General features: G+C 44.4%; 1 long non-coding RNA gene across 1 annotated transcript in view; it reads left to right on the forward strand.

Moving 5' to 3' along the window:
• LOC138473800 (uncharacterized) overlaps positions 1–19898 on the forward strand; it is a 154670-nt gene that overhangs the window by 92388 nt on the left and 42384 nt on the right. Inside the window, exon 3 of the long non-coding RNA XR_011268923.1 lies at positions 12433–12739. This is a non-coding gene — a long non-coding RNA (uncharacterized lncRNA). The remainder of the gene's footprint in view (positions 1–12432; positions 12740–19898) is intronic.

Raw genomic sequence — 19898 nt, forward strand, 5'->3', positions numbered from 1 at the left:
CATATGCTTCTCTGATTTTTGGAGCATAAGGTTTGAACCATTGACTGCCATCGCTTAAGTTTTTGCTCACTTCTTTTAGCTTTAATCCACCCTCTGTATTTGTTTTTTAGGGTTCTGCATACTCCATGGTAGTCACTAAAGCATTTACTGGTACATTTAGCCTGTCGAATTTCAGCTCTCAACCTGCGTTTGGCTCTCTTATGCTTTTGTCGTATGTTATTAAAATTTTATCATCTGTCGCTATTTGGTTTACTGCCGATGTCGCATGTAAAGAGGAGAAGGTAGAGGCCCATTGTTCCATCTCATTTAAGGACATGTTTTGGAGCTGGGACAGTATGTTATCGTCCATAGTTTGTACCGAGTTTCCAGCCGCCTTAATGTTTTTATCCGACCAGCGTATTCGAGTGCCCGAATAATTAGATGACATGTCCCCCAGGGGTTTAGTATGTGTGGCTGGCGCGCCAATATTACACATTAGTAATAGAGTAGAGTGATCACTCCAATCGTTTGGGGTGATCTTAAGATCTCTTACATTCAAGGCCATCTGAGGGCTCACAAATATATAGTCCAAGGCACTTTTTGCTTTCCCACTATGCCAAGTATAGTTTCCAGGATTATCGCTTGGGGTTCTGCCATTTATCATCTCCATTTCCCATTCATTGAAGAAGGTCTGCCAAGAGGTACCAATTGGGTCTTTGATTTTATGCTTCATATTATTTGTTGGATTCAGTACAGGATTAATCGTAGAGCCAGCTACGCCTGACATATGGCAATTAAAGTCCCCAGCAATGATTACCGATTTGTTAGTCGGATCTATCACCCATGCTGCTAATAATTCATGAATCGCTTCTTGAAGAGATTCGACTCCATTTCCATAGGGTGGGCTATATAAATTAATGATGAGTATGTTTACTTTATTCCCATCACTTATGCTCTCCATTTCCACTGCAATCACTTTATCGTTTGATAGTGTCTCCAGCTGTCTAGATTTAACAGTGTTTCTAATACCTATGATTAGACCTCCATAAGGTCTCCCTCTCATTCCTTTCATCGCGAAAGATTGGTAAATTGAATAGCCATTAAGCATTATAGAAGTCCTCAACCAGGTCTCTTGCAGACATATACACATGTTTTCAGTTAGGAGCTGAAGGGAACCTGCCGAGGCAAATAAATGCTTAAAACCTCTGCAGTTCCATGATACAAGTGAGGAGGTTCAATTTGAATTCACCACCTTCGGTAGTGCTGATACTAGCCAAGTTAACACATTTTGGACATCAGCTATCGCTACCTGATCGCTTTTCAGTTTAGGCAGTCTTTCAGTAGGTTCTTTTACCACTAATGGAATTTTACGTGGCCAATTTGGGTCCTCTTGGTCAGGATCGGTATCTACTTCAATGTCGACATCTCGAAGGCTTTCTTTATAGTTGCGTATCAGTTGAGCAGAAGAGATAAACTTACAGTGAATGGCGGAAACATTAGCATTGAGCACTTGCAGTGGCTCAACGAATTCGAAGTCATCTGATCTTAGTACTCGTAGTTGTGGAACTGCGTGGAATCTAGTCATTAACTCAGTTCTAGTAAGCCAGCTATTTTCACTTTGCTGGTACAGATTTTTAATGAGGCATATCCTGTTCTCTTTAGGATGAACCTCCTTGTTCTTAGGGTTGACCAGAGGTTCTATATCGCTTTGACCAATGACAGCTGGTATGTTACCTTCGCCTTCTGTTACATAAATCTCCTCTGGCTGTTCTGTGTCAGCTATATTAACAGATACGGGGGTAGTATCACCTTCCATATCGTGATCCCCTTCATCATCTGACAATGCCCAGCTTGTTAGATAGCCAGCTTGCTTCTTCTTACGTTTACCCCCACCTGGAATTAGTTTCCTTGGTTTTTTCTTATTCTTCTCTGGTGTCTCAATCTCCATTATCGGGGGTATCACCTCACCAGCCTTCTTTCTCATTGCAGCTCTTTTAGCGAGTCTCCGCTGTTTACGGGAGAGAAATACTTCAAATGTGTTAACTATATTAGGAGACCTTTCCGGGTTTTCCACTGTCTCGGTTGCTGCTGGAGTTGGAACCGGGCTCACCTCTGAGGGTCTGACAGTAGTTGTTTCTGCAGCAGGATTCTGTGTATGCAGACTTAATGTGGTTTCCAATATGCGTCCGCACATTTTTAGCAGGATCTTGAGTGCAAATTGTACAGATGCAACCGACGATTGTAATTCAGCCAGGTCTATAGGGCTGGGTGATGTAGTGCTGCTTGCGTCCTCCTCTCTAAGTTCAAGCTCGGAGTCATTGTGGATTTCTAAATTAGGTGTTGTTGATAATCTCACATGGCCGGCTTTCAGTGATTGAGTAGTTTCCTCGATCTGGTCTCTAGGAGCAGGTTGTAATGCTTTGATAACCGCAGGCGTCATCGATCTTTGCATAGAGAGGCATAGTTCCAATAGAGAATTGTTATCGATATCTCCATAGCTCACTTGATCATGCATGTCCGTATTACTCGCCTCCCCCTTTTCCATAATGGTAGAGTTGTTTTCAGGGTGCAAGTTCACTGGGAAAAAATCTGTTATTGCACCTTTGGTAACCGGTGCTAGCTTTGTTGGTATTGCGTTGTCCATCGCTCTCTCACCTTTCGTTGGACTATTCCCTAATTTCCGCTGTCGCAGATTATAGGGTGCTTGGAGCTTCTTTCGTGGAGGCATAGGGTTGATCTATTTTAGATTATTATTATTGTATAAAGCTGTGCAGTCTGGAGATTAATCCCCGGTAGTTGTTATGTGCTCAGCAACACAATAGTAGCTTCAGGGTCACAGTGAATGCTCTTGCCTTTCAGTGCACGCTATCTCCAAAATTCAGACCCTAAAGCTCTTATCTTAAGAGTAAGATGAGTATAGTTTATTATGTGCTGCTGTGGATCCAACAGTTAGAAAAATAGGGTCCACAGTAGTGCTTTTTCAGCCCGACTTAGTCACTTAAATGACCCCAGACCAGCTCACCAAGATCCCTATAGATATCACAGTTATGTTATGGTATCAGCAGTCACCTTAATCTAAGTGCTGCAATGCAATGAACATAGGATCAACCCTAGGGCAGGCCGTCTGACAAACGGCTTAGCGTGGGTAAAAATCACGATACCTGTATGTTAGACGTGTCCGGGTCGTACGCCTACCCTGAGGCCAAGTTCCTGTGGCAGTGCCTCTTTTGCTCGCCTCCAGCAAGCTTCCAGCAAGCCCAGAGCACTCCAGGGGCCACACTCGTTCAAGCCCTGGTTACAGCTGTCAAGCGTTGCTGTGGGTGAAACGTGTCAGATCAGTCCGCTGGTCATGCCTTCAGTGGGCCCATTAAATTCCAAGTGCCGCGAGGGAATGGTTTATGGGTCGCGAGTGCGTTTCGTGATGAGCCAGCCCTCCAGCAGGCTTCCAACAAGCCCAGAACTCTCCGGGCACCACACTCGTTCAAGCCCGTTGGGGTGTATCAAACCAGCCGCCGTGAACAGCAGCTCACACCCGGATGACGGCTCGCGGCTCACTCACTCGCAATTCCGTCGCGGCTCCCTCGGTCGCAGTTCCGTTGCAGCTCCGCAGCTCCGGCTCTACGAAACGCGTCGAACGTCGAACGCCGTGAAACTGTCAAGCCGCACCTCTCCAGCGTACCAGCGTACCAGCGTACCAGCGATAACGTGAGGCCGCTTCCGACAGATTACCATCATACCATTTGTATTTGTATTTTATTTATTTATAGTGCGCGTCAGGCCCACAGGCATCCGGGTGCGAAAACTTACTAGACGTAATTACAGAAATATACAAAAATATACAATAGAGCGTAATCTACAGCTGAAAGCAGTTACAGAGACATACAGTAATTAATGGATTTGGGTAGCAGTGTTACATAGTCAGGCAAACTTAAGCAGTTTATCATGAGGAGCATGAGTTAAACAAGGCATTTTCAATAGGGTATAGGGGGCAGAAAACTCTAGGTGGTTGCTTAAATCAGGAGACTGAATCAGATTTGAGCGAAGAGCCATGATTTCGTTTTCTGTTTGAAGGCATTGAATGAGGGATCAGATCTGATGGTGGTGGGGAGAGAATTCCAAAGCTTAGAAGTCAAAAGAGGGAAGCTCAAACCTCCAGCTTTTTGAAGTTTAAATCTGGGCAGAGATAGGCTGTGTGTCTGAGCAGTTCTTTGGGGTCGGGAGGAGGTGTGGTAGGTAAAGGCGGTTAGAAAGGTAAAGGAGGGCCTTGTTAGTCAGGCATTTGTGAGTAAGGGCTAGTGTTTTCAGAGAAATTCTCTGCTTGACAGGGAGCCAATGTAGATTAGTCTGACATCAGAGATATGTTGGTTTCTAGGAATGTTTAATGCCGCTCTAATGGCATTGTTCTGAGTAATTTGCAGTTTGTTGAGGTTAGCCTGGCTGGTCCCCAGATAAAGGGCGCTACAGTAGTCTATCTTAGACATGATGAGAGTTCTGGGTAAAATGATGCTATTATAGGTGGTCAGAAAAGGTCTGCAGGCTGCGATAGGTTTACAGGTATATGCCGTTGGTGATCTGACTGTGTTAGTTTGACTTGTCAGGGACAGGGTAGAGTTGAGATAGATTCCCAAGGTTTTAGTGTCCTTGGATACCTTATTGATGTTGCCATCAATGATGAAAGATTGATATGAGTGATCAAATTTATTAAGCCTTTGAATGGAGCCCAGGATACGGAGCTTCGTCTTATCATCATTGAGGCAAAGTTCATGTTGAGCCATCCAAGCCTGGATGACCAGATATACTTAATTCAATGCCTTGGTGTCAGCTGTGTAGTCACCTGTGATGGGGATGAGTATCTGGATGTCGTCAGCAAAATTTGTGTAAGAGACACCCAGATAATCAAGAACATCAAAAAGTGGTTTAGTAAACACATTGTAAAGTGTAGGTGAGACGTACGAACCTTGAGGGACACCGCATTAAATGGGAGCGGGGTCAGCGGCTGCTGAAGGGGAGAATACCCTCATGTATCTATTACTAAGAAAGGAACTGATCCATTCAGTGGCTGAGTCAGAGAAGTAGGCAGCAGAACGGAGGTGCTGGCACAGGATTTGGTGATTAACCAAATCAAAGGCCGCGGACAGGTCTAGGAGTAATAGCAATGCTAATTTCCCGTTGTCTTTCAGGACTTCGGTTTGTATTTTGAAATCTATCAGTGCTGTTTCGGCCCCGTGCCTGGGACAGAAGCCGGATTGTCTTAGACCGAGGAGGTTGTTATATTCCAGATAGTCTTGAATCTGCAAGTAGGCCACGCGGTCCAGTATTTTGAGAATGAAAGGGACGATGGTGATAGTTCTGTAGTTAGTTGGTATACTCGGGTCTAATGATGGCTTTTTTAGCAGAGGGATCACCCATGCATCCTTGAGATTTTCAGGAACAACACCTGTTTGAAAGGAGGAGTTAATAAAGGTCGTTATAAAAGGGGCGAGGTCATGAGCGGATTCCTTAATAATGGGGGCAGGGCAGGAATCACCTTGGCAGTTAGAAGGTTTGATTCTATTGATAATATCTTCCACTTCAGCAGTAGTGAGTGGAGAGAAGGCAAAAGGTTTGAGATTAGGTGGGACCAAGGGAGCAGTCATAGATGGAATGGTCTGACTATTATCCAGCTGCAGACAGTTTTGTTTGCCTTTAATTTTAGATTGGAGTTTATTCAGTAAGGCTGTCTGGATATTTGCACACCATTTGCTATCTTTAATACAAGTGTTGGGAGGTGTGGCGGGTGATTCAAGTTCCTTTAGAATCTTGAATAATCCTTTAGTATTAGAGTCTGCTTGCATGATGCGATTGTTAAATGACTCCTTTTTAGCATGGAAGATGGCTTCTTTGTAATTAAGGGTGGCTAGGATAAGGCCATCCTTGTGAGCATCGGAAGGATGACTTTTCCACCAGTTTTCAGTGCAGCGTTTCGCTTTGCAGAGCACTCTTAGCTGAGGTGTAAACCAAGAATTGAGGTGCGCGTGTGGTTTAGGCTTTCTAAGTTTAATAGGGGCGATAGAGTTTAGAGCTGAGGGCATTGTGTGATTGTAAGTGTCTGCTAGGATTGTAGGATTAGAACAGGAGTGTGTGACCTTGTCAAGGGAGGGGAATAGGAGGGGGAATAATTTCTCTTTAGTTATATCTCTTTTATTTCTAGTGCGGAGGGCTGGAGCCATCGTTGGTGGAGGGTGTGAGGCTGCTTCAATATTAAAGGTAATGATATGGTGGTCTGACCATAAACAAGGAGCATTAGAGAGTACACTAATGTTGCAGTTAGTAACAGCTAGCCAGTCAAGTGTCCTTCCTTTAAAGTGGGTAGATTCTTGGATGTGGTGGGTGAATCCACAGTGCTTAATTTGTAAAAAAATAAGTGCCAGTGCCCACAAAATTTCTTGGGCCCCATAATGCTGACCCCGGGGCAAGCGGGCGCTGCCCGCAGTGTGGGCGGCCAGGGCCAGTTCACTACTAGACCTAGATCCGCCCACAACCAGCCCATCACACTGCTGCTGTTCCATGTCACATGCTTGGCGCCCACTTTCCTTGTGTCAGCAAAACAATGACACCCGACTTATGCTTGGTAAGTTAACGTACGTCTTACCTTGTTTTCAAGGATGAGGATTAATACCACACAGTAGTCTGAGACTCTCAGAGTCTGACTGCCACCACGGTGAACGTCTGATGAAGTCTCTCACTGCAAACCTAAAGGGGGGCAAAGGCACCAAGTCAATGAAATTGTAAACCTTTGGCGTGATACCTCGTATGCTCAATAGGAAATTCAACTGCTGGAGCCAGAATTGGGATATTTGGGTTCACACAAAAGGCCCCCTGAACTGTATGCAGCAAAAGTGAGGGTAGCAAAAAGAAAGCCTCATAGGACAGAGTGGGCCAAATGTAGGTATTGCAAATGAGACATTTTACTAACAGGGCCCAGTTTCTATGGCAGAGTGAATTTAAGATGACAAGACGTTAATATTTTACTGACCTTCATCACAGCACCCGCAGACATATCAATATCATAGCATAACAGAGGAGAAAATGTAACGTTCGTTCTATCACAGTTAGTCCGCTATTCTAGAATCTCTGGTGCAGTGACTGGCTGGTGAGATTATGTCTGCCTGTCAAATCAAGTGTTACGACTCCAAGACTGCGGGAGGGCCAGTGAGACAATAATGCAATTCTATGTGACAGTATTGGAGCCAGTAGCAGAGGAGGACCAGGGTACACCAATGTGTCCCTACACTTATTAAAACTGCCCTATTGGAACTTAAGGGTGTAAACGTAATAATATAAGCACTCCAGTTTTTGCAGTTGAAGTCAGGGTGAGATTACATTATTTGCCCGGGATCACACACTTATGCTGAACAGCGAAGTAGGGATTTTAACCCACTCTGCAATTTGGGAACAGAACAGCCACCTTGTTCCACGCTTTACACAGAGCAAATATTTAAGTTCTGGGTGTCAACAAGACCTACAATAATACTGTCCTATAGAGTTTACTTGCAAAATACAAAAATTGCATAAAAGCTTCATGACAACATGTAAATACTTATAGCAGCATGTTAGGCCAAAATAATATCAGTGTACCTTTATTTTCCACATCCTGAATGTTAAACTATAAGATGCAAAAGGCAAAATATTCATTTGCCCACTTTCTTTTCAGCGCTTTAAAGCCACAATTCAGCTTGCATGTTCTTTGAGCTGGTCCCGTTCTTTATAGAGCCAACTGAAATCTGGGTCTCTAAATGTAGCATGCAATGAACAACATATAAGCCAAACCTATCTGCCTTTTCAATGCTTGTTTCTGTTTTGAGCCAAGTGCACTGCATTAAGGTTGAAGGCTATGGTTTTCAGCTATTTTCGCTGCTGTCCTCATTGCACATGGGGGAGGTTTGTGTGCTGCTGTATTCAGGTGTCCTTCCATGAGCAATCAACCTGTGGAATGCATGCAGTGATTTGCGATGAGTGGCGGGCGTCGTTAATTGGCGAGTTTTGGCACTGGACATACATTGAACTGATGCAGCAATGTTAGCGTATGGCTCAAGTGTCATGCCCTGTGTTGCAGCCATCAGTGGGTGCTGAAGATTTGATTCCATTAATGCGCAAGCCCGACATCAGAGGTTGAGCATCTTTAGCTCTGTTGTCACAGGGTCAAGTGTTGGAACAGTGATGTACATTTGCATGTCAATAACAACTGTGGTGGTTGTCCATATGTGCGTGAGGCCGATATTTTATTTTCGGTGGAAGTAAAGCTAGATTTAGAGACCTGCAGTGCTCTGGAGGGCAATGGGGTGGGTGTGGTGATGGGAAAAGCTGAGATAGTCCTCGCACTCGTTTCTGTGTTACAAGCCATACACCTTCAGACTGGCAAGGATGTATGCTATGCATGTCGAATATTGTTCTGGGGTGGTCTCAGCCTCTGGTGCTGTGAACAGGCTAATGTTTGTGGGCGCATGCCATTCCCTTCAATGTTGTAAATGCATTGACTGGAATCCATCGGCTGTCGGGGCACTGGAGACACGGATTCCTTCCTTCATGGGTGGGCGGAATTCCGTGATTCTATTCAAGTTCTATATTTGTGAAGTTTCACAGTGCATTGTTGTTCTGTAGTTTCATGCATGATACATTTCTCAGAAGCCGGCTTGTTGAAGCCCTCCCACTTATACATGGCTTTGAAGGGGCGTTTTGTTTGCTGGTATATTCGGGGCAGCGTGCTCATAAGGCGTGTACAAAGGGTGCACTCACTTTGTTGTCTGAAGTTAAGTCCCGCATTCGCACAGTGTTTGCGTTCTACGCCTGTGGGTTACTTTCATTGGGTAGGGTAGGGGTAGGCAACATTTTCATGTTGTTCTTATTGTTTTAAAGAGGATTCAGTTGGCACTGACATGTCTACGATGGGCCGTATTACTCTGAAGTTTTGGAAAAAATGAACCCGGTATGGGCGTGAGAAAGACGATGGGGTTTGGACTTAAGGGTAACCAGGATTTCGTTGAATTACATTTTGTTTTGAAATTGGTTGAAATACTGACTGCATACAAATTACATATATATATATATATATATATATATATATATATATATATATATATATATATATATATATATATATATATATATTTATTTCTCATCACACATTTGCACTTTACAACATGTTTGTACAAACCATGTGCACTACTGTGGCATTAAAAAAAAAAACACAACTGGAAAAAAATTAAGCCCAGCAAGCCAGTTACGTCCACCATGAAGTGAGAAAGTTCATTCACGTCATTGCATTTGACGACAAGACTTTAACTACAGGGATTCCACCGATTCAGCTGCCATTACGGCCATATACATCAACACAGCAATCTGCTTCTATTTATAGACTGTACATTTTGCAACAGACAGTAGAATCAATCTTTCACAATATCTGGGGTCTTAGGCCTGAGAAGCAGTGCAACCCCAGCCCAGTCACTCACGGTGTGATATGCAATTCCTTCTGTGCATTCACCCAGTTAAAGGGTCTGTCAGTTACGAACAGCTCTTAGTAACCATTCCGTACATGCCCAAGGTAAAGCATTCATTTTACCGCGGCATCCAAAGATTGCAATCAATCAGGCCCCATGTTTGTGTTGCACTAATTCAGTTCGTTCAGACGTATGATCCCAGTGCTGTCTGAACGCGTCAGGACATGTGTAATGGGGACGGTCTATTGTAATACGCCGCCAGCATGCAGCCCTGCTAAGCTCTGCATGTTTAAGCAAGGCAATGGACCAGGGAAAAAGCAACGCCTGAAGCGCATCCGTGAAAAGAAAATGGCACATTTTACGGTTGCAAGAGTATTCTTTCTGATCTATTTTCCAGGACATAATAGTGCTGTGCTCTTGCTAATTGCCAAGAGGCACAGCGGCCAGATCGGGATACCCAATTATACCTTTTTTAAATTAATATACCTTACCGTCTGCACCAGGATGAACATTTTAGCGTGATTCAGGCCCAAACTATTACTGATAATACGCCCACTGGTACGGCATACACAGGAACAATCAGGGCAAAATTCACCATGTCCCCCCCACAACCTCCCACGTGGGCACAGCGGCCCAGTGCAGGCCGTTGAGGCCTGTATTATATACATACCTTCAAGCGAAGCAACTAGGCCCCACCACACGTGCAGGCAGGCTCTCTCTTTCTCCTCTCACTCAGCACAACGCCACGACCTGTAACTTAAAATGAAGGTGGCGCTGCGCTGCCTGTGCCCAACATCCACGTGACCCACCCCCACACGTCACCATGTAATTTTCATTTGTTCAGAAGAACTGCCAATGAAAACGTACATTCTGTTTTACTATGCATAGTAACACAGAATGTTAGTTTCCATTGGCTGTTTGTTGTTCATTGCAGTCCCAGGTCCAGCCAGCCATGGCCTGCATCTACAGAGCGCGAGATAAATCACAATGATTTATTGTACTGAAAGTAAAACAAACAAGACAATTACATGTGTGCAGGCCGCAGCAATGAGTTCCGGTGCCCAAAATAGAGTTCCGGGGTTGGCCACCGCCAAACACCGGCACAAATTAAGCACTAAAGTATTAGCAAGGTCAATGGCAGTAGGGTCATTTGGGTCAAGGAGTCCCAGATTGAAGTCTCCTAGGAGAATGATTTGTGAGTTCGTTTTGGATTTATCTAGTAGAAAGGTGGAAATCTCATCAGCAAAGGAAGATGCTGGGCCAGGTGGTCTATAGATAAGGTGTAAGGTGGCAGTTTGGTTAGGCGTTAGTGGTATCTTAACCAAGAGTAATTCAGCAGACTCAATATTGACGTTAGGTACAGCTCTTAGGCCAAGTGAGTTTTTATGAATGAAGGCAACTCCACCCCCTCTAGCTTGAGCGGTGTTGCGATCGCAGCGCGTGATACTGTACTCTGGAGGTATGGCTAAGGACAGTGCGGGTCCAGAAGCAGCATGTAGCCATGTCTCCGATATAGCAATAAAGTCAAGCTCTTGGGTCGTGGTAAGGTCAGCAATGTCTAGTGCATGGGCAGGGAGAGATGTGGCATTGATAAGGGTGCCCTTGATCTGTAAAGCTTTGCTTACTGGGGCTACAGTTTTAAAGTTAGTGTTAGGAGTGGAGTACACATTACATGAGGGCTGTGACTAGGAGAGAGAAGTTTGGGTGTAGTGTGAGTGAGATTGTTGGTACGCCTGTTCAAGTAACAGAATCTGAAACGTAATCTCTTATTTCTAATGCGGATGGAGCAAGGTTGATTTGGTGAAAGTTTCTTTGCAAAGTGTTCCAGCCAAAGAGCTGGTTTATTAAGGTACTGGTTGGTAGGGTCATAGTTATGACCATGCTCATTAACCACTAGCAGAGGGCATCCCATGGTGAGACAAAGTGGAGGCAGTAACTGATAGTGTAAAGGATATACAATAACACTGTCAGTGGGCTGTGTCGGCAGAAGAAAGCGCAAAGTAAGTGAGGGAGAGCAAATAAGGAGTGCAGGTGATGCATAAATGAGAAACCTGGCAGTGATGGACAAGAGAGAGAACAATAGATGGCAGTGGTGTAATACGGTTCACGAAAGCATGATAGACAAAGGAAGTAGTGTAATAGGAGCAACTGGTGAACCAAAAGGAAGTGCGTGCCAGCGGAATGAGAGCTGCAGGAAAAGGTTGGCACATACAGAACAACAACCTAGTAATGCTAGGGCTAAAACAGGTGCTAACAGCCCAGCCAAAGGAGCCCGTTAGGCACTGACAGGGTCCACAAACGTGCTAAGGGGTCTAGTGGATCACAGTGACGAAGTACGGCACCGACTAGTAGAAATTGCTGGGTAGGCTAATTTGTCTCTAAGCAGGAAGCAAATAGTCTAATCAGGGCAGCTAGGCAACTAGGTGCAATCAAGATATTAGCCACGGGAGCCGTAGGCCCCTGGATGGTACTACAAAAATGCAGATCAAATGCAAATAGAAACGAAGGTGCAGCACGCATCACACGCGATTAAGCAGGGTGCATATACATGATATTACAGTCGGCACAGACCATGACATTCATGTTTTACTGTACACTCATCCTGTTTCAGGCTCCTCTGGTCAGGTAAACGCATCAATCACCTTTGGTTTCTTCCCACTGGTCTGTCCATGGAGCATGCACTTACCTTAGTGGAAATGTTTTGTAGCACAAGGAAACAGCGCTGGAGCCCCCATGCCAGGGGGAAGATACTGTTTTAAGTGAAAATGAATAAATAATCAAAGTCAGACTTACTCAGAGTGGAGGGAGCTGGGAACTGCAAGAGGAACCACACAGGAGATTCAGGCTAGGAAGACCACCTGATCAACAATATGCAGCAAAGGGAAGGAGGATGCAAAGAGAAAGGGAGCTTTATTCCTTCTGTGCGCATGCTCAGTTGTGAACTGCTGGTCTGAATGGCCTTTCTTCTTTTATACAGGCAGGACTGGAAATGACTTATGCGCTGGTGCAGACGAGAGGTGTGGAAGAAGTATGGCTGACCAGTAGAATGCGGCCTTCTGCGCACGCGCCATGTCATAGAGTTTCAGGACCAGCCCAGTTTCCAATCGAGAACAGCCGCTTCCTCATCAGACCGCCTGTACTGCCTTTCTGGTTACCAATGGCTTTTATCATTCTGATGGCAATCAGTGGCTTCCATCTGTAGTGGCTCATTGGCATCATCAACCACAGATTTCAACAAGGCACACGAAACACGGAGGCACACTTGAGAGGCCACTGATAATCAGGTACGCTGATGCTGTGTTGATAAGGACTGATAATATTGATGGTGATGAGTTGCCATCAGGTATGGATGGCATGATGTTGGGCACTCTGCCAGTGTTTGGGGAAGATACATATTTTTGGCAAAACTCATAACAAGAGCCAAAAATTAAACCAGTTGCTGCTCCACAAAAAATGGAAATCACCCTATTTTGTGAGACCGCTAGCAGCATTCTACGTGGTACATGTTTATCTACTGGGCCCCATGGTGAATGCTACAAATGATTATACAAGTAAAATGTTGATACAAATGTTTGATAGATACACATATGATTTACAATAATTATGTGAAGATACAAGTACAGTGCTTACAGACTCTTTGAAAACTAGTTCATCACCCCCAAAAAAGTTGTAATAAGGCCCACAACCAAAAGGCAACACTGAGCATGTGGCCAACATGATTAATTTAACCCTTACATTTCCTGGCTTTTAATTCCTTCCCGTGGAAATTAAGGCATATATATAGTGCAATCAATGGGTTAAATAATAAATATGAGAAGTAAGTCTTGATCTAAATCTATGGAGTCTAAAACTGAATACATTGGATCTATCCTAATAGAGCACCTGTTGAAGACCTCTCCAAAAAAAGATTGGGTTTTTAGGCCGCCTTGGAGTGGCTTCCAACGTTCTGGATTCTGCTGCTACGCCAACCCTCCCCACCCCCTTGCCATGTCCAGTCTGCCCTATCTCTGGGCAACTGAAAGGGGATTGGTCTCCATCTGGGGTTTCACCCTCCAAACCCCATGCGTCCCTTCCTTGCCTCATCCCCCACTCCCCATTCTTCTGGCAATATGCACCAACACTCCTCCCCCACAATGCCCCCCCCACGAATCAAACAGCCACCCACCAACACACCAGCTGAAGCATACAGGCCTGCCCCACCATCCCCTTTACACACACACACACTTGGATGCTCCCCTGCAACTTCCTGCTTCTGGCATGCAGTCTTCTCTAGGCTAAGTTTCCTGGGTGGACCAGGAAACGCTTTCTGAAGACTGCATACCAATAAAATTGGCATTGCCTCAGCAGTCGGTCATCCAACTGTTTTTTATGTTTGAGTTTGGGGATAATCTCTGTATTGTTACAAGACAACAAGGAAGACCACTGAGCGATATCTGCTCCACTTGGTGCAAGTCCTTTTTAGTGTGTTAATTCCCTGAAAGTTCACAGCAGGGGAACATAGGTTGTCAGTCAATGTTTCTATTTTCTTTAATTTGTAATGTGCTGCTATCCTGTTTATATTTGATGGACTACAGTGAAAACCCAAATAAAGAACAAATATTTCCTACCCAAATATGTAGTCACATACAGCAGACATGTGCCATAAAACTATTTAAATGCCAAATCTAAGTCACTCAGTGAGTGGAATGATTAGGCGTTGAATATGTATGGCAACCAACCAATTATTTAAATAGTTACTCAAGCTCAGTATTTACATCAACATTGCAAACAATGAGTCCAGGTGTTTTTTCCTTTCAATAACTGGCTCAGATACCAGTTTGTGTTAGGTGAGTTGAGTCTTAAAATCTGATTTTTCTAGTTTTGAAATTCCAAGCAAATACCATTATTGCTGATCTACACTATGCTCCCTGCTGGAAATATCCTGTGGGTCGGGTTGACATTTCATCAACAGCTGGAGACAAAATTGGGTGTTCCCGGTTAAGCTGTTCCAGTCTCTAGTGTGATATATCACTCTTCTTAAGTCACAAAGAATATAGGAAACTATATCCAGTAGTGCAGATAAAAATCGTACTGGTACTTCGTTAGTTATATTCCCTTTTTTCCCTACAAAGGAGTTCCTGGATTTCCCAAAATTTACATGCCATGCATTTAAATGTAGCTTGTGATGTATGCCTCTTTCTTAATATTGCTATTCTGTAGATCTTGAAATCAATTAGCATCTGGCATCATTATTCTTATCTTGTGTGCTGACACCAACTCAAACATTTCCATGTGAAGAGGAGTAGACCAAAGTGACTACCCCTCCCCATCTGGTGATTGGCAGGCGAACATGTCACTCAGTGCCCGTTCCCCGCCCTCCTGTCCAACATTGAAAAAGTAAGAAGCATTATCCATAAGATGCAGCCATACCACCTTACCCCAGGCTGGTGCATTAGGGAATGGATACAATGAAAATTCAAAGAGGCAAGAATAGGTGAAAGGAGTACATATGTACACGTTCAAGAGATATCAAGAAATTCACACTACACTCATTGACGTAGGAAAACACATATATAAGGAAATGCATATATTTGGATACAACATGAATAACATATGGATATATTTCATTAATATAGAAATGTGATTGCAAAAGGTACCCATCTTATTTGAAATGGACGCCATAGCATGCATTACAAATAAATACAGGCCTTAAGCCATAGCATGCATTACAAACAAATACAGGCCTTAAACCTCAGAGAAGTTAGCATTGCTGAAGCCACAGAAATTGTTGTTTAGGCATGATTGAGAAAGTAGAAAAGGGGAGGGTTTTCTCAAGCAGAGCCAGGTGCACAAATCTGGCAGCATTAAATAGCAGAAAACACAATCTTCGCAGTGTGTCACAAGAGCTTTTATTATAAAAGGCTTTGGCAGTAAAGTAAGAAATAGATAAGGTAGATAAATTAGCCAATGGGGATGCGACAGCAAGACTTATGTCCTTGGCAGGTTGGCCAGCCCACGACTTCTCAGAACCGCTTCCATTCAGTCTCTAAGTTGCAAAACAATGTATTTATTGGTCATTTGTTAGGCGCCTATACAATTAGCAAAACTGTTTCAAAGCACCCACAGGGCAACATGGTGGGGACAGAGGAAGGTAGACAATGAATTACAACAAAGATAAATAATTGAAATAATAGTAAACAAATAATGAGAATACCAGGGAGGGGAGACAAACCTACTTTGCCTTGTGAGTGTTCAGGACGTGCAAGTGCAGTGTCGAGGGAGGGTATGGGATAGGTGCTGTGGTGCTCATTGAGAAGTGCCCAGGGTGAAGTGCTAAGAAGAGAAGAACGTAAGTGCAACCACCTGAGGGGAGGGTGAACCTAAGTGAGTGCAGTAGATAGACATTGGCTGGGATGAGAGATGTGGGGGGCCAGGGCCCCGAGGATGTAAGGGCCCTGCACACCAGTCACACTACTGTATGATTAGCAGGGAAGAGAGGAGGAGAAAGAAGAGGTAAAGCGAAAAGTCTTGAGGCTTTTTCGGAAATTAAGGAGGTCCCGCTCAAGGCGCAGAGGAAGAGGGAGGCTATTCCATAGGAGGGAGCCCGCCGAGGAAAGTGATCAACCACCAGCTCTTTGTTTAGCAAACCGCTTCATACGCAGGGTATTGGTGCCAGAGGAATGCAGGTGTCTAGTAGCAGAGTATTTGGTCAGGAAGCGTTGAAGATAGAGTGGTCCTTGGCCCCAGATAGCTTTGTGGATGATACAGAGTGATTAGAATTTAATCCGTGCTGAGACCGGAAGCCAGTGAAGGCTTGTAGGGCAGGCGAGATGCGGTCCCTGGGCTTGAGGCCAAGGATAAGTCTTGCTGCCATATTCTGGGTTAGCTGGAGGGGTCGCAGGGTGGGCGAAGGAAGATTAAGGCAGAGCCTATTGCAATAGTCTAGCCTGGAGAGAGCCAGAGCACGGGTAACACTGAGTCTCTGGGGGAAGGTGAAGAAGGGTAGAGTTCCTTTGAGTTCAACAAAGTTCTGTGATTCATTGAAAATGGGAAAAACAAGTTTTATGCTGGTCAGCAGAGTATGAGGTCAGTGGGAGAGTAAATAATGATGCATCTCAGGAAGAATTTGTTCCCAATCAGAAAGGGCAATGTATTTTACTGATAAAAACCTGACCAATTAGGTTGTAAGATTCATGTTAGAACAGAACTGGTGTGTCTTATATTTTTGGTTATAAATGTATGTTAGAGATAGAAGAACTTTGAGACTTTCTTCCTTTCAGCTTGTACCATGGTTGATTGAACAAACGCTCCCAGCTGGCCATGGGGAAAACAAATGTCTCTGTTATTTGCACTTTGTGTGGCTTTATCCAAAGATGGCTGTATTGTGTTAGGTCTGAAAAAAGACCCCTTATACACATGTATTTCAGAGGGAGCACAACTGATAAGATGGGTTCTTTGCTTTTCCACACCACAGTTTAACTCCTTCTTAATGAGAAAATATTGGAAAACATACAATTGTGAAATTGAGGGTTAAACACAGGGATTTATTTCAGTGGAAATAATATAAGCTTGTGGTAACTGAGTTTTAAGTTTCTTTTTTTGACTCTGCCAAAAGTATATCACAGCACCAAGTTTAAAGTTGGTCACTGAGAAAACCTGACAACAATGTGTTTTTAATGAAACACATTACTGCAGGATAGCTGCTGAGTAAATAGCATTCTGGTGATTGAATAAATATCTTGGACAGAGAAAATCTAGGCCATTCTTCTAACTGCTCACCAAATGCCACTTTGTAGCAAGGTCTAGCAATAATACAAGTGCCAATTGTAGATGTGTTTCAACAAAATGTGTTTATTCTTTGTTACGTCAATAAAGCAATTGGTCCAAATGTCAAATGAAACTAGAGGAGGATCTGCAAATAACAGGGAGGTTCATGATTAAACAGTGTTAGGGATGGGACACCTCAAAGTGGGGCATTTTCGGTTTATCCTACACCTCCAGTCGAGATTTCCTGAAATCAGAATGTTTGTAACATATTCTAAAAGAGTCCTACATTCAGGGACGTCTTATTCTACAAAGCAACGTCCTAATAAGTTGGCCAATGGCAATTAAAAACCTATTCTTAGAAAGTCCTTAACCTCCCAGCTAAATGCTAAAACACAAGTGTTCCAGCGATTGGCCAATAAAAGAGTTCTCAAAATTATTTTCTTAAATGTACAGCCCTATTCTCTAGCACAAAATAAACCTCTCATGGGAAGACTCCTCCATGCATAAGTCACAGCCTTGACCCTTCTCTGGTCTTCCTGCTTTCATTATGGACCTATAGACCTCCCCCGACCTCCAGTCTGCTACTTTGTACTGAGCATTCCTCCGGCACTTTTCACCGCAGTGTTGGGTCTTTTCCCAACATCTGGTATGTGACTTTGTCAGGTAAGTCACTTTCAGACCTCTTGATTCATGCTTCGTTCAGGTCCATCACAGAACTCTGGCTTCCCAGCCTTCAATCAATGTTCAGGTTTCCCACAGAATCTGCCAAACCCTGCAGTTCGCAGTCATGTTGCCTTTCTTCTCTCTTCTGCTGGTAAGTTTGGGGAATGTTATCATCTTCATCCCTGGACTCCACCACGGGTCCACGGACAGATGCAAAATACTTTGTTGCAGTTTCCTACTTTATCTCATAAGTGATTCTTGAAGAGTCTGAAATGGCTTGAAAGGTATATTCTGCAGTAGTAGTTGTATTCATGGTGGAATACTACTGGGTCTCGGTGGGGGCAGCGAGCCTGCATGATGCTGCTCGATCCACCCTCTGAGAGACCCATCTTGGGGTGTCGGTGAACATTGCTATGGTTAAAACTACAAGAAGGACTTTGAGGGAGAGACTATGGGGCTCACAGTAACTTTGCCGGTATCCCACTGGTAATTCTGGTGGGATACTGGCAAAGTGCCCCTACAGATTCCGCCGCCTGATATCCCGGTATTAACGGGATATTCTTTGTGGTGGAAATGCCAGTAAATCCCCATTCCATGGTGTCCCATAGGACTGGACAAAGTTCCAGCTTGTGATGTTGTAAAGTTCTCAGTTCCAACTCAAAAAAGCAAAGTTCCAACTCAAACATCATTCCTTATTATCCATAGTTTTCTTCACTATTGTGTTCCAGAAGAATGTCTCCAGGTATCATGTTCGCAATACTTTCACAGTGCCAGTGGAATTACTCCCTTCCACTGGCCTTCTTCTACTGGGCTATATGGTACACAACAGCAGGGTGTATGGCTTCCTTCCCTTGATCTTTCTTGGCTTCACAGTACACAACACCAGGGGGTATGGCTTCCTTCCCCTGATCTTTCTTGGCTTCACGGTACACAACACCAGGAGGTATGGCTTCCTTCTCATGGTCTCTCTTGGTTTGCAGTTTCATTGTAGAAGGGGGAATGACTCTTCTCAGGGTCTTTGCCACATTTCATGAAGGCTGGGGGAATGACTCCCTTCCCCAGGCCCCACTCAGGCTCTTTGTCACTGTTCGCGAAGGCTGGGAAATGTCTCCCTTCCTCAGGGCCTACTCAGGCTCTTAGTCACAGTTCACTAAGGCTGGGGGAATGACTCCCTTCCCCAGGTCCTGCTTGGGCTTCTTATTTTAGGTGCGGCTCCCAGATCTGTGTTGGCAGACCTGGTTTACTTCTTTTCCTGGTACTGCGATGAGAAAGAGTGATTGTGATACTCTTTGTATGTGGGTGCGGGACCCAGATCCCTGTTGGAAGACCTGGTTTAATTCCTTGCCAGGTACTATGACGAGGAAGAGTGGTTGTGGTGACCTCTTTCTTATGTTGCGGAACCCAGACCCTTCTTTCCTCTTTATATCTTGTTGGTGACAGACCTGGTTCACTGCCCTGCCAGTTACTATAATGTCTCAGATTACTTAAGGAAGTCTCTAAAGTTATGTATGGGTCCCCGACCCTGGTTTCCAGGCTTCTCTTGTACTCCTTTCTTCCCCCAAAAGCCCATGTACCTTTTGCATCTCTGTTGGGGCTTGTTTGCTGGCTGCAAGCACTTCTGTTGCTCTACTTGCCTTCTATTGCTCTCTTTCTGCTTGCACGACAACCACAGCAGCTCCACAGCCTTTGGTGCTGGGCGGCTGTGAGTCTCTCCACGACTTTGTGGTCCGACAGCTCCGCTCCATCGGACCTCTGCTCTTCCAGCTCTGTCAGGTCAGCCAGGGTACTGTAGATCAAGTAGGGATGCCTCTTCTCCTGTTCTCACGTCAACGGCAGCGACTTCTTCCAGGTTCACGGATCCTACTGGGAGGGTCTGACTTCTCTGCTTGGTTTTCCCTCTTCTGTTTTGTATTGACTTTGACCAATCAGAACTCATTAAACACTACAGTGCTCCATAGTGTTTTGACAATTTCTCTTCATACCTCTGAACCTCATTTCCCTGAGAGCTCTCTCTAAGTTGGACTTGACTCTTCT

Source organism: Ambystoma mexicanum, chromosome 8, assembly GCF_040938575.1.
Source record: "Ambystoma mexicanum isolate Mex_15411 chromosome 8, UKY_AmexF1_1, whole genome shotgun sequence".
NCBI classification, from domain to species: domain Eukaryota; kingdom Metazoa; phylum Chordata; class Amphibia; order Caudata; family Ambystomatidae; genus Ambystoma; species Ambystoma mexicanum.